Here is a 21,932-nt window from a genome sequence, read left to right on the forward strand (position 1 = left end):
TGGTGGGAATGAAAATATAGTGCAGGAGCTAGGGGAAAACAGTCTAGCAGGTCCCCCAAAACATTAAACACAGAGGTACCAAATGATGCAGCCACTCTCTTGTCCATCTACCCAAGAGAAACAGAACATAGGTCTGCATAAAAGCCCGGACATGGATTTTTCATAGCAGCATTATTCATAATAGCCAAAACTTGGAAACAACCCAATGTCCATCCACATGAAATGGCTAGACAAAATCCCATACGATGGAATGTTATTGAGCTACAGAAAGGAATGAAGCCCACGGCGTGGAGCAATGAACCTTAAAAACATGATGCTAAGGGAAAGAAGCCAGACCCAAAGACCACATAATGTAGGATTCCATTTCTAGGAAGTGTCCAGAATGTGCTAATCCAGAGAGACAGAAAGTCGAAGAGTGGTTGCCAGGGCTGGACTGAGGGAGAACGGGGAGTGGCTGCTAATGGGTATGGAGTTTCTTTCTGGACTGATGAAACATTTCTGAAATTAGATAGTGGGGATGGTTGTACGACTTTGGGACTGGAATAAAAAACCACTGAATTTTACACTTCTAAATAGTGAATTTTATGGTATGTGAAAAATCTTAATAAAAACAAATGTAATCAATTAGCAAATGTCTCAGGAGGACAGTGCTAAGATTTGTGCTGTATTTTACACCAAATTTCAGCTCCAAATTGTACTTTGGATCCTGGCCTTCTATATCTGACATGTCTTCTGACCTTTCGTGACAGAGAGCCAAGACTGTAGAGATTTACTCTGGATTTGATCAGAGAGAAAGTAAGAGCAGAGACTGGTTTTCAAAGCATTTTAGGAGGGGGCTCGCTGGCTGGCTGGCCGTGTTAGCTTTCTGGTCTGCATATCTACTGACTCTGTGCTTGCGCCTAGAGGAGTTAGTAAGGGAACACTTGCAAAGTCTAAGCCTAAAAGTCAATGAAGAAATAATGGAAATTGTCAAGTTACAAGAAAAAAGCATGAAGTGTGAAAAATACTTGAAATGTGTATGATAGCTAGGATATTGCTAAGCAAATCAATAAGAAAAAAGATAAATGGCCCATTGAAAGAGAAAAAAGGCACATGAGAAATTGATTCTTGAACAATAAATACAGCCAATAAATATAAAAATATGCACTCTCTCAAGTAACTTAAAAATTACAAATTGAAACAATAACATGAAGCCATTTTTAAGCTCGCAGACTGCAAAGAACCGTGACATTAGTGTGGATGAGGGTTGTGACCACTTTCCTGCAGCTTTGGTGGGGACTATTAGAATGAATTTTCTTGAGGGCTATTTAACAAAGGTATCAAAAGAATTAAAAGATACAGAAACTCATTCTGTATATGTAGGCATCAGAAATAATTAACTATTCAAGTTCTAGAATCAGATAAACCTAAGTGTGTAGCCTTGACCATTTACTAGCTGTTTATCCACAGACAAGTTATTTACTATCTCCAAACATCAGTTACTTTATCTGTAAAATGGGATTAATTATAATACCTGCTTCCTAAGTTTCTCTGAGAGTTCATTAATCCAGACATTTGTGAAGCACTCAGCTCAGTCATTGGCTCTTAAGCATTCAACAAATATTCCCTATTTTATTATCATTAAGAATTTATTCAAAGAACATGTTATGTTCATCACAGTGTTATTTATACTGACACAAATTAAGATGATGCCTGAGAATGTGGGGTGTTTAAATAAGTTGTAGTTTATCTACATAATGGGTTTCCATGCAGATATCATAAAATGCAATAAAATCTTCGCTGACATAGAAAAATGTTTATAGCATATTGCTAGGTGAAGAAAAACGGGCTAAAACACTATAACACGAAACTGTTTATATAAAAAGTGTTTACAGAGACTGCAAGGACGTGAGTCAAACTGTTGAGTGATTATGTATGTGTGATCAGACTCTCAGTGACTTCTTTCCCTTACGTGATTTTTAAAAAAATAGGCCTTATTTTTTTCCATTCATATACCTGCCTTTTACTTAGTTTTATTTTTTTCAAGTATCGTTAGCATACACGATTATCATTTCAGGCATAAATATCATGATTCTATACACCCGTCAGTGCTCATGACGATACACGTGCTGTTTAATTCCCATCCCACTATTTGCCCCATCCCCCCAACCACCTCTCCCATGGCAACCACCAGTTTGTTCTCAGTAGTTAAGAGTCTGGTTTTTTTGATTGTCTTTTTCCTTGTCTGCTTGTTTTGTTTCTTAAATTCCACGTATGAGCGAAATCCTATGGTATTTGTCTTTCTCTGACTGACTTATTTCACTTAGCGTGATACCCTCTAGGTCCATCCATGTTGCTGCAAATGGCAAGATTTCATTCTTTTTACGGCTAATATTCCATTGTATACACACCACCTCTTCTTTATCCATTCATCGATGGATGGACACTTGGGCTGCTTCCATATCTTGGCTATTGTAAATAATGCTGCAACAGACATAGGGGTGCATATATATGTTTTTGAATCAGTGTTTTCATTTTCTTTGGGTAAATACCTAGTGGTGGAATTATTGGATCATCTGGTAGTTCTATTTTTAGTTTTTTGAGGAACCTCCATACTGTTTTCCACAGTGGCTGCACCAGCTTACATTTCCACCAAGACAGGCCTTTTTAAAAAAAAAGACTTATTTATTTCAGAGAGAGAGAGCACAGAAACAGGGGGAGGAGCAGAGGGAGGGGGACGAGAAGATTCTGTGCTGAGCACCAGAGCCCAACACGGGGCTGGATCCCAGGACCCTGAGATCATGACCTGAGCTGGACAACACACATCTTCCTTCGTGACAGTCACTTCCAGGCCTGCATGTCTTGCCATCCCTGATTGAAACAAATCCCAGTTACTCTTTAAACACTCCCGGAGACCCGGTCTAGAGCCCCTCCCTCCTCAACAGACTTCAGGGGATTCTGTAAGCACCTAATTCCCTGCACAGGTCTCTTTTTTGTCTAGAAATGGCTAGGGGGTTCTTGTTTCCTGCAGTTAATCACGAAGGTAAAGCCACCAACCCCAGACTGCACGGCTGGCCAGGAACAAAGCGCCACACTCCCTGCCTCGAACACCGGAGCCCTCGAGCAGGAAGGCTGACTCTATTTACCCTGGTGTTTGTGTCGCTATCTACAGTCGCAAAGATGTCTCCCGCTGAAAGCACTTCCCCACTACAGAACGTTGCCCTGGCCAGTCTGTGACCTTGGTTGGCCAGCCTCCAGGGGAAGCCGTTGCCCGAGCAAGGGTTTGGCAAATCCCTTGAAGTCTGGACCATTTCCCCACAGCGACCTGAGCTCCAGGTTAGGTTTCAGGCCTTGGGAGAAGAGGAATCTGACACTTCCGTGAAGCTGAACTGAGGGTTACTTTTACCGAAAAGCCCAAGGGATGGCGGGGAATCCAAGGTGACTTCCTGCTGCACCCGCCCCGCCCCGCCCCAGTCTGCTGGAGAGGTGCTCTGTCTCCGGAGGAGGCTTAGGGCTGTCAGATATTTCTACCTGTGTGTTTTCTGTGGATTCTCTCCAGGTCTGGGCTCCTTGAGGCAACTGCCCACATTAAAGGTGGATCCTAGAGCTTGTTCTGGTCATTTTCAGGTAGCAAAAAGATTCCAGTCCAACCTAAGCCAAAACTTTCTTTTTCTTTTTTCTCATCTCACCTCCCATTCGAAGCAGTGCCCCTCCCCGCAGCCCAGGCAGAAGAGCAGCGGGAATGGGGTATGGGGGGGGGTCCTTGAGCTCAGCTTTTTCCTTTCCTCTCCCCCCATATGCCTTGCTGTTTGGCTTCTCTGGAACTGGGGGGAGAGGGGTGAGTAGGAGGGGCAGAAGGTGGGAAGACAAGCCAGTCCTGTTGGACTCCTGTTGGAATTATCTGACCACTGGTACCTGCTGGGGCAGATGCCCAATGGTGGGTCCTTATGTTAATTTCCTAGGGCTGTCGTGACAAATTGCCACAATCTGGGTGGCTTAAATCAACAGAAATGTATTCTCTCACAGTTCTGGAGGCTAGAGATCCAAAATCAAGATTTGGGCAAAGCCACCTTCCCTCTGAAGTTTCTAGGGGAGGATCCTTCCTTGCCTTTTCCAGCTTCTGATGGCTTCAGCGTCCCTTGGCTTGTGGCCACATTGCTCCAGTCCCTGCCTCTGTCTTCATATGCCCTGTTCCTCTCTGTGTCTGTGTCCAAATTTCCCTCTTCCTATAAGGACACTGGTCACAGTGGATGAAATGCCCACCCTATTCCAGTATGACCTCACCTTAACTAATTATATTAGCCACAACCTCATTTCCAAGTAAGGTCATGTTGACAGGTCCCGGGGGTTTAGGACTTCATTATATCTATTGGAGGGACACAGTTCAACCCGTAACGGCCCTCTTTCTCCTCTCTTTTAGGGTCCACTTTTGTGGGTTGAGAGATACCTCACCTGCTCACTCGCACCACTGTCACCACCGGGGCCCCCTGGCATGCAAGATATCTTCCCTGTCTGACTTCTCAGAACTCCTTTCCATTTTTATTTTTTTTTAAGATTTTATTTATTTATTTTGACAGAGAGAGAGAAACAACAAGAGAGGGAACACAAGCAGGGGGAGTGGGAGAGGGAGAAGCAGGCTTCCCGCCGAGCAGGGAGCCCGACGCGGGGCTCGATCCCAGGACCCTGGGATCACGACCTGAGCTGAAGGCAGACGCTTAACGACTGAGCCACCCAGGTGCCCCTCCTTTCCATTTCTTTACCTCCTGCCCTACGGTTCACCATGGAGTTTCCCTGGCTCAGCAAGCAGCCCTCTAGGGCAAGGTTTTCACCAGGGTGGCTCTGCTCTGGTTCCTTCCTTGGCATTCCCTTGGCCACAAGAAGACTCCCACGATTCTGACCCCACCGGCCTCTGGGAATGCAAGATGCTCACTTTGCTGCCCTCGCTCCTTTTTGGGCGTGCAGGACAGCTCTAGGAAAGGGCGTGCCACTTGTCACCGCACTGTGCTCTGGTCTTGTCGTGGGCCCCTGCCTGCCCCCTGGCAGCTCAGGAGACATTGACTGACAAGTCCAAGGGCGCCAGACTGGCCTGCCTGTGCCCCTCACCTCAGCCAGGGTTTCTCTTCCGGCCCCCTCCCCCTTTAGGGATGAGGAGCTCCTCGGGAGAGGAAGAGAAACACCATAACACTCCCCACATCTGTGAATTTGCTTTAAAAGACCGTCTTTGATCAATCTCTGAACTGCTCATGCAGGAGGAGTGTGGGGAACCAGGGTCACAAATTTTTGCGGTTTTGAGCATTCGTGTGGGGCTCTGTTTACCACCTCCTTTCAGAACGTGTGAGAGCCCACTGCTTTCGACTGGGGGGACTCAGGGACTCTCTGCGGACAAGAGAAGTCTTAGCATCCTGGAAGATGGATGCAGTGCCTCGTTTCGAGTACTCAGTAACTGACAGTCTTAAAAGTCCAAATTCCCCCGTCTACCGTCCTAACGCTCTACCGTTTCTTTTCTTGCTACTGAGCAGACATTTGCAGCCACAGAGGCTTCCAAAAGAGCTGGACTCCTCCGATGCGTGCTCTGTGAAACACAAGCTACCAGGTTTTCACTCTGCTCAAGTTATCCTCTTGCCTCCCAGGCCCCTGGACTGGGGGAGGTGGGATCTGCGCATGTGCGAGTGATGTGCGCTGACCACGTCCCCTCTCGTGTCCGCAGGTCCGGCAAGAGGGCAGCTCCGACCAATTTATTTTGAAGCGAACACCCCCAACCCGGACAATCTCTACCCCTTTGCCCTTCTCAAGTGCGCTTCAGAGAAGTTCTCTCTACTGGAAATTATAACAAATCATAGTTTGTTTCCCTCTCCCCCGTGAAGCTGGGCCCTGTCTGCCACACTTCCTGCCGCACCCAGGGTTTAGAACAGAGTCTGTCACGTGCTAGGTATAGTGTGTTGAATGAAGCACCCCTCCTCGAGCCCCCAAAAAAGTTATGTCCACCAGAACCTGTGTGTGACCTTATTTGGGGAAAAGGCCTTTGCAGATATAATTAAGCTAAGGATCTTGGGATGAGATGATCCTGGATTAAGATGGGCCCTAAGAAAACCAGGGCAAGTGTCTTACAAGAGAAGGGGAGGAGACACAGGCAAAAGGTCACATCAAGACAGAGGCAGAATTTAGAGCCATCCAACCACAAGCCAAGGACACCTGGAGCCAGCAGAACCTGGAAGAGGCCGGGAAGGATTCTCCCCAGGATTCTTCAGAGGGAGCACAGCCTTGTCACCACCTTGATTTTGGACTTCTTGCCTCCAGAACTATACAAGAATACATTTCCATTACTTTAAGACACCAAGTTTGTGGTAATTTGTTATGGTAGCCCTGGGAAACTACGACAGTAGGCATTCAGTAAATGTTTGCTGAATGAATGCATGCATGCGTGCACCATCCACTGCCCTAGCATCCGGCCCCTTTCTCTGAGATCCTGGAGAACCCACTGCATTGAGGGGTGACCCCTAAAGGAGGAGTAGGTATCCAGAACATCGAATGTAAGTCCCAGCTCTGCTGCTACATGTCAGGTCCCTGTCGTGGCCTCGGGCTCCCCAGTTGGAAGAGATGGTCTCCCAGGTCCCTGGGTTTTCTAGGATCCAACAGGCGCATGGCAGAGACCAAGAAGATTCTCTGCAAGCAGCTTTCTCCAGGCAACCCTGCTTGCCCTGGGTCTGAGGCCCCAGCTGGCAGGGGACCCGCGGGAATCCCTCCAGAGCAGGGCACAGGCTGTGTGCCCAGCAGCAGAACGGCTGTGTGTCTGCATCCGCCCGCCCTCGGGGCCTTGTGCTCACCTTAGTGATCATCGCTCTCCCAGGGCTCCCCGCTGCAGATGGGACCAGCTGGCAGTACGGCTGAGGGTAAAATTGTCCCCTGGCTAGGAGACAAATCCTGCACTTCACAAAGTACTTTTACCTCTAGGTCAGGGTGGGGGAAGCCACCTCAGGGCTAAAGGCTTGTTGCCATTTAGCGGACGCTGGATGCCCCCTGGTATTGCCACGTCTCCTAGGAAGACTGGCCAGCCTCCCCAACATAGAAAAAGGAGACTATTTTTGGAAACTTGTAAAGATCTACAGAAATGTATCCACAAACTGCCTCTGTGCTCTCCTGAGAACACTGATGGCTGGCCAAGGCTGGGTTCATTTCAGCAGGCTTATCTGGGTTTTAAAAAATTCACAGCCTCAAATATTTACGCTGAATTTCAGCTGACCTCAATCTCCCGGCCTTTCCAAGGACTGAGTCTTCCTGGCAGCTGCTGCCCGTTGCAGTGATTCCTGCCCCTGGCCGCTGGGTGAAGCCGAAAGGACATGGGGCTAGATCACGGGATGTGGCGCCTTGGAATGACCTGTGTGACTTTGGGGAAGTTCCTTGATCTGTCTGGGCCTCGGCTGACTCATTTGGGAAACAGAGATCACAGCGTCAGCCATGCTTACCTCAGGAGGCATCAAGAGGATCTAGGCAGCTGGGGACTTGAGAAGGGCTTCCCAAGAAAGGGCTTGGGGCACTCGGAGAAATGGATGGGAAATCTGAGGGGAGGCTTTAATTTTGCCCAGAGAAAGGTGTCGCCTTTTCCTCTAGCTTCTGGGAGGTAACCACTGAGCCCTTGGAATGTCCTGCTTGATAGAAGGGTCTTTATTTCCCTGGGGGCTCTTGAGCCATCCTAGAGAGTCTACAATAACCTCGTGAACTCTGGTGGGGCCTTGGGCCACACAGTATCAGCTCATCCTCCGGGGGGGCTGGATATGAAAGTCAGCCTTGTGGGCAGGGCGGTCAGCTGTGTCTCCATGGCTAACAATCATAAAAACTCTGGACACCAAGGCTTGGGTGAGTGCCCCTGGTTGTCAAGACTCAGCATTGTATTGTCACACACGGTTGCTGGGCGAAGTAAGGGCTGCCCAAAACTCCACTGGGAAATGACATGGAACTTGCTTCTGGAACTTGCTTGCTTCTGGAACTCTCCCACACCCTCCTCTCTGCTCCTCTTAGTGCTGATTTTCATCTGTGAGCTTTCACCATCGAAAAGCAAAAATGGGAGTATGACAGCTTTGCTGAACCTGAGGGTGGTCTTGGGGACCCCCCTGAACTTACACGTTGGAGAAGGAGCAACATGAAGAGGGGGGGGGGGATCAGTGACAGAGAATGCAGGAGAAGCTCCCAAGGAAAGGTGGAACGGGACACTACCCCTGGTTCCCGCTGGACACTCACCACTGCTCCTTCTGGACCCTCACCTCTGCCCCGGCCTCTTGATTCTGACCACCCCAGGGAAGTGTTTCTCAGGATCCTGCATGCTTGTGAGTGATGCAAAGAAAAAACCTTGAAATCCTTGGAGGAAGCCTCTGATTAGCTGAGCTTGGATCACATGCCTGTTCCCTGGTGTCCTGGGGTCTGGGAGAGGGTTTTCACGGTGGAGGGGCCATGCCTCCCACCTGGACCTATACAATGGGGAATCCCTCCATCCCTCAGATAGGAAGCGTGATCGAATGCTGAGCAGCCAAAAAAGCTATCCACTCCAAATGACTTGGATGGGTCAGAGCATCTCGAAAATTCTCTCTGAAATTAAAGAAGGAGACTGCTTGGAAGCAGGCCAGCCTCATGGGTGTGCAATCTGTGAGGTCCCACAGTGCCTCACACTTGTTTCAATGCTCTGCTCTCACCATCTTGAAATTCTTCATCGTTTTCAAACCGGGACCCACATTTTGATTTTGCCCCACCAGGCCCTGCAAATTATGTTGCCTGTCCTGCCCAGAAGGCACGGAGCATCATGCAAATGTAAGGGCTGGCTATAACCTTTGTTTTACTAGCAAATGGTCCAATCCATCAAAGTTATTTTCACAGCTGCCTCTTATGTTTTCAATATTTGTTTTGACTTCGACTTAGTGAAACCACCATCTGTCCCACTTGTAATAGGCCCTGAGCAGCACCCTCTGTGGGCACCAAAAGCTTCCTAAACAGCAGACCTCTTCACTAGTCCTGCTGCCGCCAGCCTCACCTGCCAAAGTCCTTGGTATGTCCACTTCATTTCTCCTTCCCTCCAGACCTGCTCCTGCCTGGACCTTGGTCATCCTGCACTGCCCTGGTTTGCCCTTTCTCGGGCTGCTGCTTCTTTGTCTCTTCCATTGACGGCGTCTGCTCTACTTCCTCTCAGTCCTTCAACCCTGGATCATTCCAGGGTGAGTTTCCTCTAGAGTCTGCCCTCCTCTCTAGATTCACCAGTTTCCTCTCATGCCTTCAAACAGAACGCCCTGCAGAGGCTTCCAAGGTGGCTGCTCTGCTGGCTGATGGGCATCACCAGATGGATATCAGCTCAGACCACATCCTCCTCCCTGCTCTTGTCCTCCTGATTCTGCCCATATCAACATCAGCCTTGCAGCATAGCTCATCTCAAGTTCTTTCCTGCTTCCACATTGTTACCATACCTAAGGCATATCCATCAGTGACATAGTTCCGGTAATTATTTCCCATAGGATGGGAAGGTGTGCAGAATCTCTGGGTAGGGGACTGGGCTGGAAAGGTATGCTAAGTTAGCAAAAGGTCCCTAGAGCTTCTGCTAAGTGCCCCAAATAGGGCATGGCTCTCCAATTCCAACCCCAATATTCCAGTTTAGATGCACTGTCTAGGACTTGATAGCCATCTGTGTATGTTGTGATATTTGTTCAGCTGTTGTAACAATGGTCAAAATAACAATGACTAAATCAGTAGAGAAGTTTATGGCTCTCTCAGAAGAAAACAGTCTGCATGGATGCAAAGCAAATCCGGTAGAGCCATTCCATAATGGTCAAGGACCTAAGCTCCTTCTGTCTTGTTGTTCCACATCCACAATATATGGCCTCCACCCCATGTTCCAAAATGTCCTCTGAGCTCTAGCAAACATTTCTGCATTCTAGCCAGCGGGAGAGGGAAAGAGGAAGAAGGGCATGCCCCCCACCCCCTGTCTTTAAGGATAATTTCTAGATGTTCGACGTGACATTCTGTCTCCTTTGATTGGCTAGATGTCTGAACTACAAGAGACAGTTTTTGTTTCACACAGTTATGACCCAGCTAAAGATGGGGATGTTCTTTCTAAGGAAGTTAGTGTTTGTAGACAACAAGCATCTCTATGGCAGTAACACAAACAAAAGTCTTATGTGGAACTTTCAAGAAAGCTCATTGCAAGGGAGAGAGTGTACCCTTCTGTTTCTTCTCTTGTCCCTTGTTCTGGCCTCTGAGAAGTCCACCCCTAGTTTCCATTTACATAAGAAAGAGATAAACATCTCTCTTGCTTAAACCACTGTCAATTAATGGTTTAGTCATATGGGGGAAAGCTAATCCTAAGGCCTAAATGATACAGATGTGAAATGAGTCCCAGATATGGCAGGCGAACTCCAGATGATTTCCCCATCTTTCTGTGGATGAGTTTACACAGCCTCAAAAGTGCTGGGAGATCTGTGTAAGAGAATTAAAAAGAGAAGTAGGATTTTGCAAAACAAATCAGATTCAAGATTTAGGGTGCAGAGGGGAGTCCTGGGGACCTGAAAATAGTTTGGAAGTTAATATTTGAGATTCATTCTAACCCAGTTAATATGCACTTTAAGATGGGAAAGGCTCAGAATGTACATGTAAAAAAAAGAACTACTTACAAACCATAGACGTTATTGTCAATGGGATCCTAACTACAGCCCGGTGAGACTTGGTGACCTTGGGACAATGAATGTGTGTGTGTATTTGTGTGTGTGTGTTCAAGTGTGTGCATTTTCGAGGCATCCTGATTATGTATTTGGCCAGACTCTATATTGGCAAATGGTAAAATCGGTCTTTGGTCCAAGTTAAGGCCAAAGCTGAATATCACGATCATGGTAGAATAAAGTCAGGCAATAAAAAATAAATCTGGTATTTTATCCAAAATACATTGATTTCACATTTTTGTTATTAAAACAACTTAGTAATCAATTTTAAAGCTTGAAATGATAGTATAGGAACTATGTACCATCATCTCCAGCTGCTATTTAGCTCCTAAATCACTATCTTGCACATCTGTTATACCAAATAGATGCTCACTTTGAACTATTGAGACAGGAAGATACATTAGGCCAACTCTGTCATGATAAACATGGCTGATGGCAATGTTGCCAACAAATTATCAGGCTTTCCTCAAACTCTGAGAGTAGTGATTAAAATAAAGATTTATCATCTCTTCACCTACTTGACTTGAGAATTTGGTTTATGATGCTTCTGCAATCTCACAGAAGCAATCTCACAAACTAAAGCTTTGGGCACTCAAAGAAGATACTTCCTCACAAATTTGATAACTTGGGTGAAATAGACCAATTCCTTGAAAGACAGAGATATCAAAACTCCCATAGGAAAACAGATAACCTTCATAGCCTTATATCTTTTAAAGAAATTGAACTGATAATTAAAGCTCTTACAGAAAAAGGAAACACTAGACTTTCACTGGTGAGTTCTGTCAAACATTTAAAGAAAAAATAATACCAATTCCTTCCTTTTTTTTTTTTCATAAAATAGCAGACAGAATACTTCCCTACTCACTTTAAGAGAGCAGAATTACCCTAGTACCAAAGGCAGTTAAAACATTACAATAAATGAAAACTGTGAACCAATAATCTCTCATGAATATGGATGCAAAAATCCTTAACCAAATAATGGCAAATGGAACCCAGCAATATATGAAAAGGATAATACATTACAACCAAGTGTAATTCAGGAATCAGGAATGCAAGCCTGATTCCAACCTTTATAAATCAATCAATGTAATTTTTAACAGACTGAAGGAAAAAAAACATAAATGTCATGACGATAACTCTTAAAAATCTAGGGATAGAAGGGAACATCTTTAATACCATAAGGGAATATGCAAAAAACCTAACATCATATTTGATGGTGGGAAACTGAACTGTTTCCCCCTAAGACTGGAAACAAGACAAAGAAGTTCTTGCTCACCATCCCTATTCAATATCGTACCCGAATTTCCACCTAGTGCAATATGACAAGAAAAGGAATTAAAGGCATACAGATCAGAACCAAAGAAAGAAGATATTTCATGAATATTTGCAGAAGTGCCCTTCAGGTTACTGCCCTTTCTTGCATTTTTTATTTCCTACATTTCAGGGTGTACTTACGGCTCTACATTATCCTTTAAGAAAAATTTGTTTTCGGATTTTAGATCTAGAAATGTGGTAATGGATCAATATCATTTGCTTTCAAGAGAATGAAATCACACCTGAAGATCCAGCACATCTCTGTTTTCCCTGCGTGCACATGAATTTCAGCCTTTTCTTGGTGTAGAAGGATAAAATAAATCTTTAAATCAGCTCAGAGATGCCAGATATGACAAAGGGGTAGACTTGGCTGTTTAGCCTCCCAAATAGCAAGGCCAAGTCTAGTCTTATATGTGAGCAGACACTGAGACCAAAGTCAAACTTCTGTGAACACTTAGTATTTACCCAGGTATTACCAAGTTGCTCAACCAATGAGAAACCCTTCCCTTAAATAGCCAGGGTTAGGGCCATGCTTCAAATCATCCACTTAGCAAGAAATACAGGGTTTTAGTAGGTTCCCTCTGAGAGGTCCCAGAGGGAGACAAGCATGTTTCAAAATCTGTCCTGCGTGTTACTTGTCACTTCAACAACAACCTCGGCACATCTTCCTAGTTCCCTGGAGATAGCCTCTTACTATTTTATAACTGCTGTTTTCGCAAGCATGGCTCCTTCCTCCCTAATCTCCAGACCCCAGCTGAGACCAGGTTTGGATAGTTAATAAATTATTCCTGTAGGTAACATTCTGAAAAAGTAACAAAAACAGAAAAGAAAACACTTAAACAGGATACAAAATATTATGGCTCCCTAAATCCAGAGGCCAAGTCCCCTAAGGGATCCTACCTCTCACCAACTTGGTGTCTGAAACAGGAGGACAGCCTTTGCCATTTCTCCCTGCTAGTTCCTGGGATCTTCAGTCTTAAACCCAAAAGGAAGGATCAAATGTAATCTCCAAAAAAATACAACTCTGCCTTCAAGGGACACATCTGCCTATGACACTTTACAACCAGTGGTCTGCAACAACATGCTCAGAATTTCTTCAGAGGTTCTGGCCTTTTCTGTTGGATGACAAGAGACTTATTACAGGGTCTTTGCAAAATCAGTGTGCAGTCTCGGTCAAAAGATAAAGTTTTCCCCAGAGCAATAAGAAGGCTTCAGCTTTCAGGTAAAAATAGTGGTCTGTCCCCACCTCTATGTACTGAAGTTTCAAAAATATCAGGTCCAATCTCGGAGCATCTTATTACAAATATAGATCATGGTAGACGTTCCTGGTGGCCTCCTCAGCATCCTTGCTCCCCTCCTTCCTTCTCATCGTTTAAGCTCTATGTTGGGTTTTCTGGTATATGTAGTCAAACTCATTCTTGACTGGTGTGTGTGTGTGTGTGCGCGCGTGCGCTCGCGTGCGCGCTCGTGTGCGTGTGCATGTGTGTTTAGCAAAATTGTGATCAAACAAATTGCTGTTCCTGGAGAGTGTGATGAAGTGGATCTTTCTGCCATGAGGCTACGCCTCTCAGGATGCCCAGTCCACAGGGAGCCAAACTGACCAGATGCCATCTCCTAACTAGAACAGACTCAACATTATCAGTGACATTCTCTGAGCCACACAGCAGGGCCAACAAATATTTGTGTTTGGAAATATATGAATGAAATATTTCTTGCCATCAGGGTCCATATAATCTACTGGAGGAGGTCATAATTAGCATTTATGAGCTGTAAGGTCAAATATGAGCTATAATTACAGGGACCACATTTTCAGGATCAAACGCTGCAACAAGAATTCTAAGAAAGCAGGCTTCTCTGATTTTTAAATATGTTTAAATGGAAATTTTACCACAGTATCTGAATCTAAACACAGCCGACTGCTTTTCACAACCTCTATGCCTCCCACCTGATGGGAACCACATCATCCTAAGCCTAGCAGTGACTGCCTCTACCCTGGTACTCGTGGTTTCCCTTCTTACTCTCCTCAAGTGATGCCGAGGGTTATACGTGGCCACGGGGCAACAGAAACACTGTCCTCTGGAGTCCCAGTCCAGTGTCACGGGATGGGGGCCTTGGGTAGCTAGTGGTCAGGTAGTCTGGTACTTAAAGGAAGAAGCCAGCAACACAATTTGAGCCACTGGATTCAGCTGTGCCTGGGTTTGCACCGATTCTATCTACATCCTTGTGTCAACAGCCTTCCCTTTATGCTGAAACTCCTTTGGAGCCAAGTTTCTGTCAATGGCAAATACAAGGGTTCTGGAAAACGTTAATTTTTCTAAGTTTCAGGTTCCTCTTCTGCAAAATCAGCTGCCTCTTGGCCTGTTGTGAGGATCGGATGGACTACTATTGCATCGTGGCTTTGCCCAATATCCGTTGTCATGTACCCTCCAAAAGCACTTATCAGTTAGGATGCTTTTGGTTGCAAAAGGTCGAGCATGCAATTAAAATTAATTTAAGGAATGACGACTTCAAGTGTGGTCCCTGGACCAGCATCAGCGTCACTGGGAGTTAGAAATACAAATTTATGAACCTCACTCCAGCCCCACGGAGCCAGAATTTCTGTGCTGTATCAAACACAGTGGCTTCAGCCATAAAGCATTCATTATCTCTTATAACAAGTAGCACAAAGGTGGCTGGGAGCAGGTTGTCTAAGTTTGCTTGGTCAAGGGCCTGGGTGCTTCCTACGCTGCAGCTGGGTTCACTGGCATCTGTCTTAACAGCCAAAAGATGGTGGTCTGGGCCTCCATTAGTGTATCTTTTTTTAATTATTATGTTCAGTTAGCCAACATATAGTACATCATAGTTTTTGATGTAGCGTTCAGTGATTCATTAGCTGAGTATAACACCCAGTGCTCATCACCGCACGTGCCCTCCTTAATACCCATCATCCGGTTACCCCATCTCCCCACCCCCCTCCCCTTCTGCAACCCTCCATTTGTTTCCCAGAGTCTCTCAGGTTTTGTCTCCCTCTGTGATTTCTTCCCATTCCATTTTCCCTCCCTTCCCCTGGGGTCCTCCGCGCACCAATAGCATATCTTTAGAGAATCACGTCCAAGAACAGGAAGGGTGACTTCTCCTCACATAGCCCTTTTCATCAGGGAGGAAAGGCTTTCCCCACATCCCCGGCATCTCTGGGATGAGTGCAGGAGTGCTGAGAGCGGCAAAAGCAAGTGTGCTCTGCAGGGATTTGAGCAGCAGTGTGAACCTTGGCCCCTGGGCTCCTCCAAGTTGAATTATTTACGATGCTGTATTGGTTGGCTTGTATTTTTAATTAGCATCTTGGGAAAGGCTGCAGCCTTGCAGTCCTCCTGTGGAATATCACAGAAAGCTCCATGGCCCATCCGATCGCTTTGGAAACGGGATCAAATACCCACCATTGGGAGCTGGTGCTGTTGTTAGACCAGAAGCCAGGCCTGAGACCTCTTCCTCGCTCTACCAGGCCGGGGGCTTTTCCTCTTTCTCGGGAGGGCTTCCCCTTCTCCAAGCGGAGTCGAGAAACTTCCATGAGTTGGTACACATAAGCGCAGGCCAGGTGCCCAGCACCGCGCCGGGGGCAGGTGGCGTTTCCTGGCAAGGCATCACCCGAGGGCCTCGTACAGTCTCTGAGCAGGACCTGAGCGGCTCCGGCGGCGGAAACCCGGGGCTGGAAATCCTGCTTCCCCAGCTCTGCTTTTCGGCAGCACCACATGGGTGTCTCCGGGCACGGCCAGAGGACCAGGGCCACAAGCCAGGAGGGAAGCAAACAGCGGCCCTGGGAAGCCAGGAAGGTGGAATTAGAGGCTTGGAACCATCCAGAGGTGAGGGGCCCTGACCACGTGATTCTAAACCCCAGATTAGGGGCCTCAGATACATGGGAGGAGGTACTGGGGTGGGCTGGAGCAACACGCGAGGCTTTCAGAAACAGGCAGCTCTGCCCCTCACTAGCCAGCTGTGTGACCTTGTGTGACCTTAACCGCGCGGGGCCTCAGTTTCCTTCTCCGTGAAATGGAGCAAGGATAATGACCTAGCACCTATCAGCATTCAAAAAAATATATATATATTTGCTTTCTCCATCCTTTCGGCAAGTTACTCGGGCTCCCTGACCCTCGGTTTCTTCTTCTGCAGATATGATAACCCCCAAACCACTAAGTTGGGAAAAATACAGTAACAGCTGATGTGTCTGCGTTGACGGACAATACATTCTGTGGCTCACCCCATTTTCAACGCTTCATACGAACTATTCACCCATTTTTCCTCTCTGTAAACCCGTGAAGTAGGTACTATTACATCTGCATTTTGCACGTGAGGGAATGAGATAGGTTAAGAATCCAGCCCAAGGCACACAACTGGGGAAGTGGCCTAGATGCTCGCCCACATTTGCAGGGGGGTGAAATAGGAGGTTTTCCCCTGAGATGTTAGTGCAGAAATTGGGAGGGATGGGACCAGGAGAGATTTCAAGTTTCTGCATTGGGCTTTTGTCCATTTCTAGGTTTTTTTCCACCATGAAATTGCAACTTTATCACACACATAGAAGTCTCAACAAAGGTTAAAATATATCAAAACCAAAACCACAGTCCCATCCTTCTCAACATGATGCTCTGTGGGCCTTTGTAGGACATCAAGTAAATGCAGAGACAGATGCAGCCTGCTGGTTGCCAGGGGCTTGGGGAGATGGGGGAGGGGGCAGGGGTTGGGAATGTGGAGCTACTGCTTACGGAGAACCATGCTTTGTTTTGAGGGCGCTGAAGATGTGCCCGGTTTAGAACCAGATAGACGTGGTACCGGCACAACACTGTGAATGTACTAAATGCCAGTGAGTTGTACACTTTAAAGTGGTTAATTTTAGGGACGCCTGGGTGGCTCAGTTGGTTAAGCATCTGCTTTCAGCTCAGCTCATGATCCCAGGGTCCTGGGATCGATTCCCACCTCGGGCTCTCTGCTCAGCGGGGAGCCTGCTTCTCCCTCTGCCCCTCCCTGTGCTTGTGCGCTCTCTCTGACAAATAAATAAATAAATAAATCTTTAAAAGAAATAAAATGATTAATATTAATTTTATTTAACCTCAATTTAAAAAAAAAAGGAGAGTGGGATCGTACCTGTAGTTCATTCCCATCCAATAGCCAAATCTGCTAGAATGACCCTCCTTCCTGCCCCCCTCAAGGCAGCTTCTATGAAGAATTCCTCCTCCTGAGGCTTTCCAGGGCCCCCTGGAGAGAGGCCAGCTCCCCTGTTGTGGGCCCCACTGCCCTCTGTGGAGAAGGAGGGATTTATCGGTCCCTTGGAGCCTGGACGGTCTTTTCTAGATGACAACCTTGTCCTTCCCACTTTGTTCTGCTCCACAGTGCCCTCTGCACTGGTCCTGGTGCGGCCCCTCAGGGCCCAGCAGTGTCGGGGAGTGTGGTGGCTGATTGAATGTTGGCCCCTGTTCTGGGCCTAATCATTGTTCTTTACCTGTGATGTCGTCAATCGAGGTAAATCCCTTCCCCCCCATAAGCACCCTCTGTCCTTTGAATATGATCCCCCGAGGCTCCCTGAGCACAAAACTGGAAAGTTGATTTCACAGGCCTAACAAGATAGAAATGAGGCGGTAGAATTTGGTGGCCCCCAGGCAATCTTATCCTGTGGACTTTTCTCCCTGCTCTGCTCCTTCTCGGAAGATGGTTCCATGAAAGCCAGCCAGGCATGGGGGTCGCTCTGGACTTGCTCTGTGGTCTGGGGGGCCTCGGTGGCCAGACCATCCTGATTCCTGATTTTGGAAACAACTGGGAAACCAAGTTGGTGAGGCAGCCCTGAAGGAGAGAGGGCTCAGAGGAGTCAACTCCAGGCCATCTAGAAGGTCTGGCTGTGTTTACATTCGGCCCTTCTTCCCTCATACTAATAGCAAGCGCTCAGTAATGATCTCCTGATGAATTCTATGGAGAGACAACACAAGCTTGACTCTCAGCTCCATCGCTAACTAGCTGGGTGACTTTGGGCTGTCTCTGCTTCCTAGAGCCTTGGTTTCCTTTTTTTTTTTTTTTTTAAGATTTTATTTATTTATTTGTCAGAGAGAGAGACAGCGAGAGAGGGAACACAAGCAGGGGGAGTGGGAGAGGGAGAAGCAGGCTTCCCGCCGAGCAGGGAGCCCGATGCGGGGCTCGATCCCAGGACCCTGGGGTCATGACCTGAGCCGAAGGCAGACACTTAACCAACTGAGCCACCCAGGCGTCCCGACGCTTGGTGTCCTTGAGAGCAGCCTGTGCCTCCCGCAGGTGTGGACACGCTGGGATGGGTGAACAGACATAGGTCGGCAGACCCCTTGGAGGGGTTCAGTTAACTCAGAGCCTCGATGTGACGATGCCAGTGTAGGAAAGGGGACAGCCACCCAGAGCCATGCATTTTCACTTTCCAAAACTTCCTGCAGCCACCTTATTTACTTTCCCAAGGCTAAGCTCCCCGGTTTAAAATAAGGAAATGTGTTACTGGGCTTTTCTTCCTTCTGGCTGCCGGGAATCAGATTGCTTCAGAGAGAGAGAGTGAGCAAGATTCATCATCCCTCCCGCCCAGGCACCCAGGGAGATGACTGTCACCATTTCCACCTAACCGCAGAAGGGCAGCGAGTAATCATAATTACAGACAGAGCCCTGTGCTTACAGCTCGAGGATGTAACAGCCTGTTCCAGGTGTGGGGAAACCCCAGAGCTCCTGAACTTCCCCCAGCCCCAGGAAAAGCAGCTGGGTCCCATGGGAGAGGCTTGGAAGCCAAAATCGCTGCCTCTTACCAGATGTGAGGCCCCTCGAAGGGGGCGTGCCACCTCTCTGAGCCTCATGCTCCCAATCTGTAAAACAGAGATGGTAAGTGGGGCAAGAAGGCAGCCCTGCCAGGCTCCCTGGCTCCCCCCGTGCTGGGCTGGTGGGCAGAGATAGCCAGGTGGGAGTTCCTGTCCCAAGCAGCTCAGGGGCAGACCGAGCCCAGGTGTACCAGGTGGGGCTGTGAGGAACCCTCCCGCAGGAATATCTGAGACCTCTGAATCACACTGAAGGGACAGTGCTCTGACGTGGCTAAGCTGGGGCTGCAAACCCCTGGGGGTGCTGGGCAGGGTCTTCCAGATGGGAGTGGGCGTTCTTGGTGTCCGTCGGGTGGGAAGAAAAGGATGCTGGGAGAGGAAGTAGCTTGGAAGGCGGGCCTTGAACTGGTAAGGAGTTACAACCTTCTTCTCTGTGGGCCCCTCTGGGGGACTTGGGCTCTGGGGGTAGGAAGGAGGGGAGTCAAGTGCTGGAGGATGGTGGCGGTTGCCCAGGAAGAGGCTGAGCCAGACAGGGGATGGTGTGTGTGGCCTTGAGGGTTCTGGAAGCAGTCTCACTGATGGCAGTTGTCAGTTATTCTGCTTATGTCCCTTTGGTGCTCCCACGACTCCCTATAAAATGTCGCTGAACAGTCCAGCCCTGTCTCAGCTGGGCTGGGACAAATTGAGGGAAAGTTCTGTGTACAGGGTTGGGTCAGAGAGCATAAAGAATGGGCAGGGCCTTGGACATCATGGGTGTGGATGTCCAGGGATACCCCAGAAGGAAAGGGGAGTCTCAGGGGTGAGACTGAGCATGGCCCTCCCATGGTGGACAGCTTCCCCCTGCTACCAACCCCCAAAAACCAAGGTGAGGATTTGATGAGGACACCGGTGGGGGAGGCACCCCTCTCCACGGGCTTCCTTTCCCAAGACTGGTGTCCGGGAGTGTGTGCTGTGGCCACATAGGGGCCAGGGGGTCCTGTCAGGGCAGAGGGAGCCAGCAGGGGCCAAATGAACCTGTCCTGGAAAGTCAAAACAGAGCTTCAAACTCCAGGAGGACCAAGCTCAGAGGGTCAGGGCAGGATCGGGGGCCGGTCCAAGTCTGGGTTTAGAAACCTTCCTCTGTGTCTTCAAACCTCTTTGACCCCATTTTCTAGCACTGCACTGAAATCACCCAGGGTCCTTACTGTCCCATTAGCACCTGAAGCAGCTCCATATCCGGGCCTTTGCACCTGCTATACTTCTCCCAGAAACCCTCTTCCCACAGATACTCACTTGGCTCATGTATCACCTCAGAGAGACGTCCCTGAGCACCCCCTGAGCAACTCTTGTCTCTCCCTACACCTTCTCTTACTTCACGGCACTACTTGCCTAAAATTAAATTCTACAAGATGTGTATTTGTTTATCTGACTGCTGTCCATTTGCCCTGGGAGCATGAAAACCCCATGAAGGCAAGAACTGTGTGTTTGCTCGCCACTGACTCCCAGGGGCCTCAGACAGGGCCTGGCACATAGTCAATACTCAATAAAGACTTGCTGAGTCAATGATCAAAGGTGACAAATGTCTGCTGACCTTCTACTAGAGTTCCAAGCCTTGCTTTTAGGGAGGGTCAGGCCATTTCAAGGGGAGGGGAACGTGGCAGAGGCAATTTTGACAACACAGCTCTTTCCACTGAGCTGTGAGCCACGGTGCCCACACCCGTCTGTCCACTGCCTGACCATCTCCCCTGAGGAGACCCAGCCCTCGGCAGGGCTCCCCCACACACTGCACACGTTTCTCCAGCCTTGCTTTTGCTCCTGCTTTGGCGACTCACCATGTTCTTTCCCCGTTCTCTGCTTTCCAAAACCTGGCTCCTCCTTCAGAACAGAACTATTTATCCTTCAAGGACTAGCTTGGGGCTCTTGAAGCTTGTTGTAAAATCACACCAGGTAACACGAATATTCATTTCCCTTAGAACCAGGGCTCGCTCTTTATACTGCACTTAAAGCAGTTTTCACAGTCTGGAGTAATTAGGACACAGCAGGTCTCTGTCCTCCTTACCAGACAGTGGGATTCTTAAAGCTATGGACAGAATGTTGGTGTCTCTCATACTTTCCCTGTAAGAGCTCAATTAATGTTTGCTTAATTGAATAAAATTGACATTATTCTCTGAGAATTGGCTGGGGGGAAGGAAGTAAATTTAAATATGCACTGTGCTAATAAATGCCACCCATACTTTATTTTCCAAAGTCCTTATTTCCAAAACACAGCAGTCTTACTGCATAGATATAGTACCATCTCTGTTTTATTAATGAGGGTCAGAGACACTGTGTGAACTGCCCCGGGTCACACAGCTGGTAAGATACAGAACCAGGGTTTAAAGTCAAGTAAGTAAGTAAAATCTCAACTTATTTAAAGACAAAATGGCTTATATTCAGTTAAATTATTTTAATCCTTATAAATTCATAGAATTCTAGAAGATGACATCACTAGACATAAACAGGCATGGATTTGTAAATCTGATTTTAGCACGTCAAAAGGTAAACAAAAACAGCACGCCTTTTTCCCACAAGGATGAAAATAATCTATATTATATTCTTTTTGTGCTAGGAGACTCTGAACTACATAGACACCTGCCCCAGACAAATCAAAACAATTGGCTACAATGAGGTCCCATAAATTGGTGATGTCTAATTCACATTTTTCCAGAGGCTGGAACAACTAAGGGTAGCTCAGCCAGGGCTTGAAAAGGCAAGAGAAGTATTTAAAGCAACAATAACAGCTGATTTTAAGAATTTGTTTGCCAATTAAATTTATTCTAGGAAATCTTATAATTACCGAGTTCAGTAGCTAACACACTGGGCTCATCAGCTGAAGCCACCGTTTAAAATGGATATTTTTAAAACCCCCACTGAAGCTAAGAATAGAAAAATAAGAGAGCTGCCCTGGAGTGGTATCTCGGGGCAAATTTAGCTCACTGAATTTAGCTCAGTCCCTGAAGAAATAAGACTTTACAGTTGATTACATGAAATTAAAAAAAAAAAAAAACCTATCCATAAAAAAAGCATGTTTCCAAATAATGCACTCTGCCTTTTATTGGAATTTACCAGAACATGACAATTGTCCTTTAGAGCATTTTCATGAACTTCTTAAACGAAATACCTCCAGAGTGAACGGTAATGCTTTTTA

The sequence above is a fragment of the Eumetopias jubatus genome, unplaced genomic scaffold (assembly GCF_037043125.1).
Source record: "Eumetopias jubatus isolate StellerSeaLion01/CBP00866 unplaced genomic scaffold, mEumJub1_p1.0 scaffold_2, whole genome shotgun sequence".
In the NCBI taxonomy this organism is placed as follows: Eukaryota; Metazoa; Chordata; class Mammalia; order Carnivora; family Otariidae; genus Eumetopias; species Eumetopias jubatus.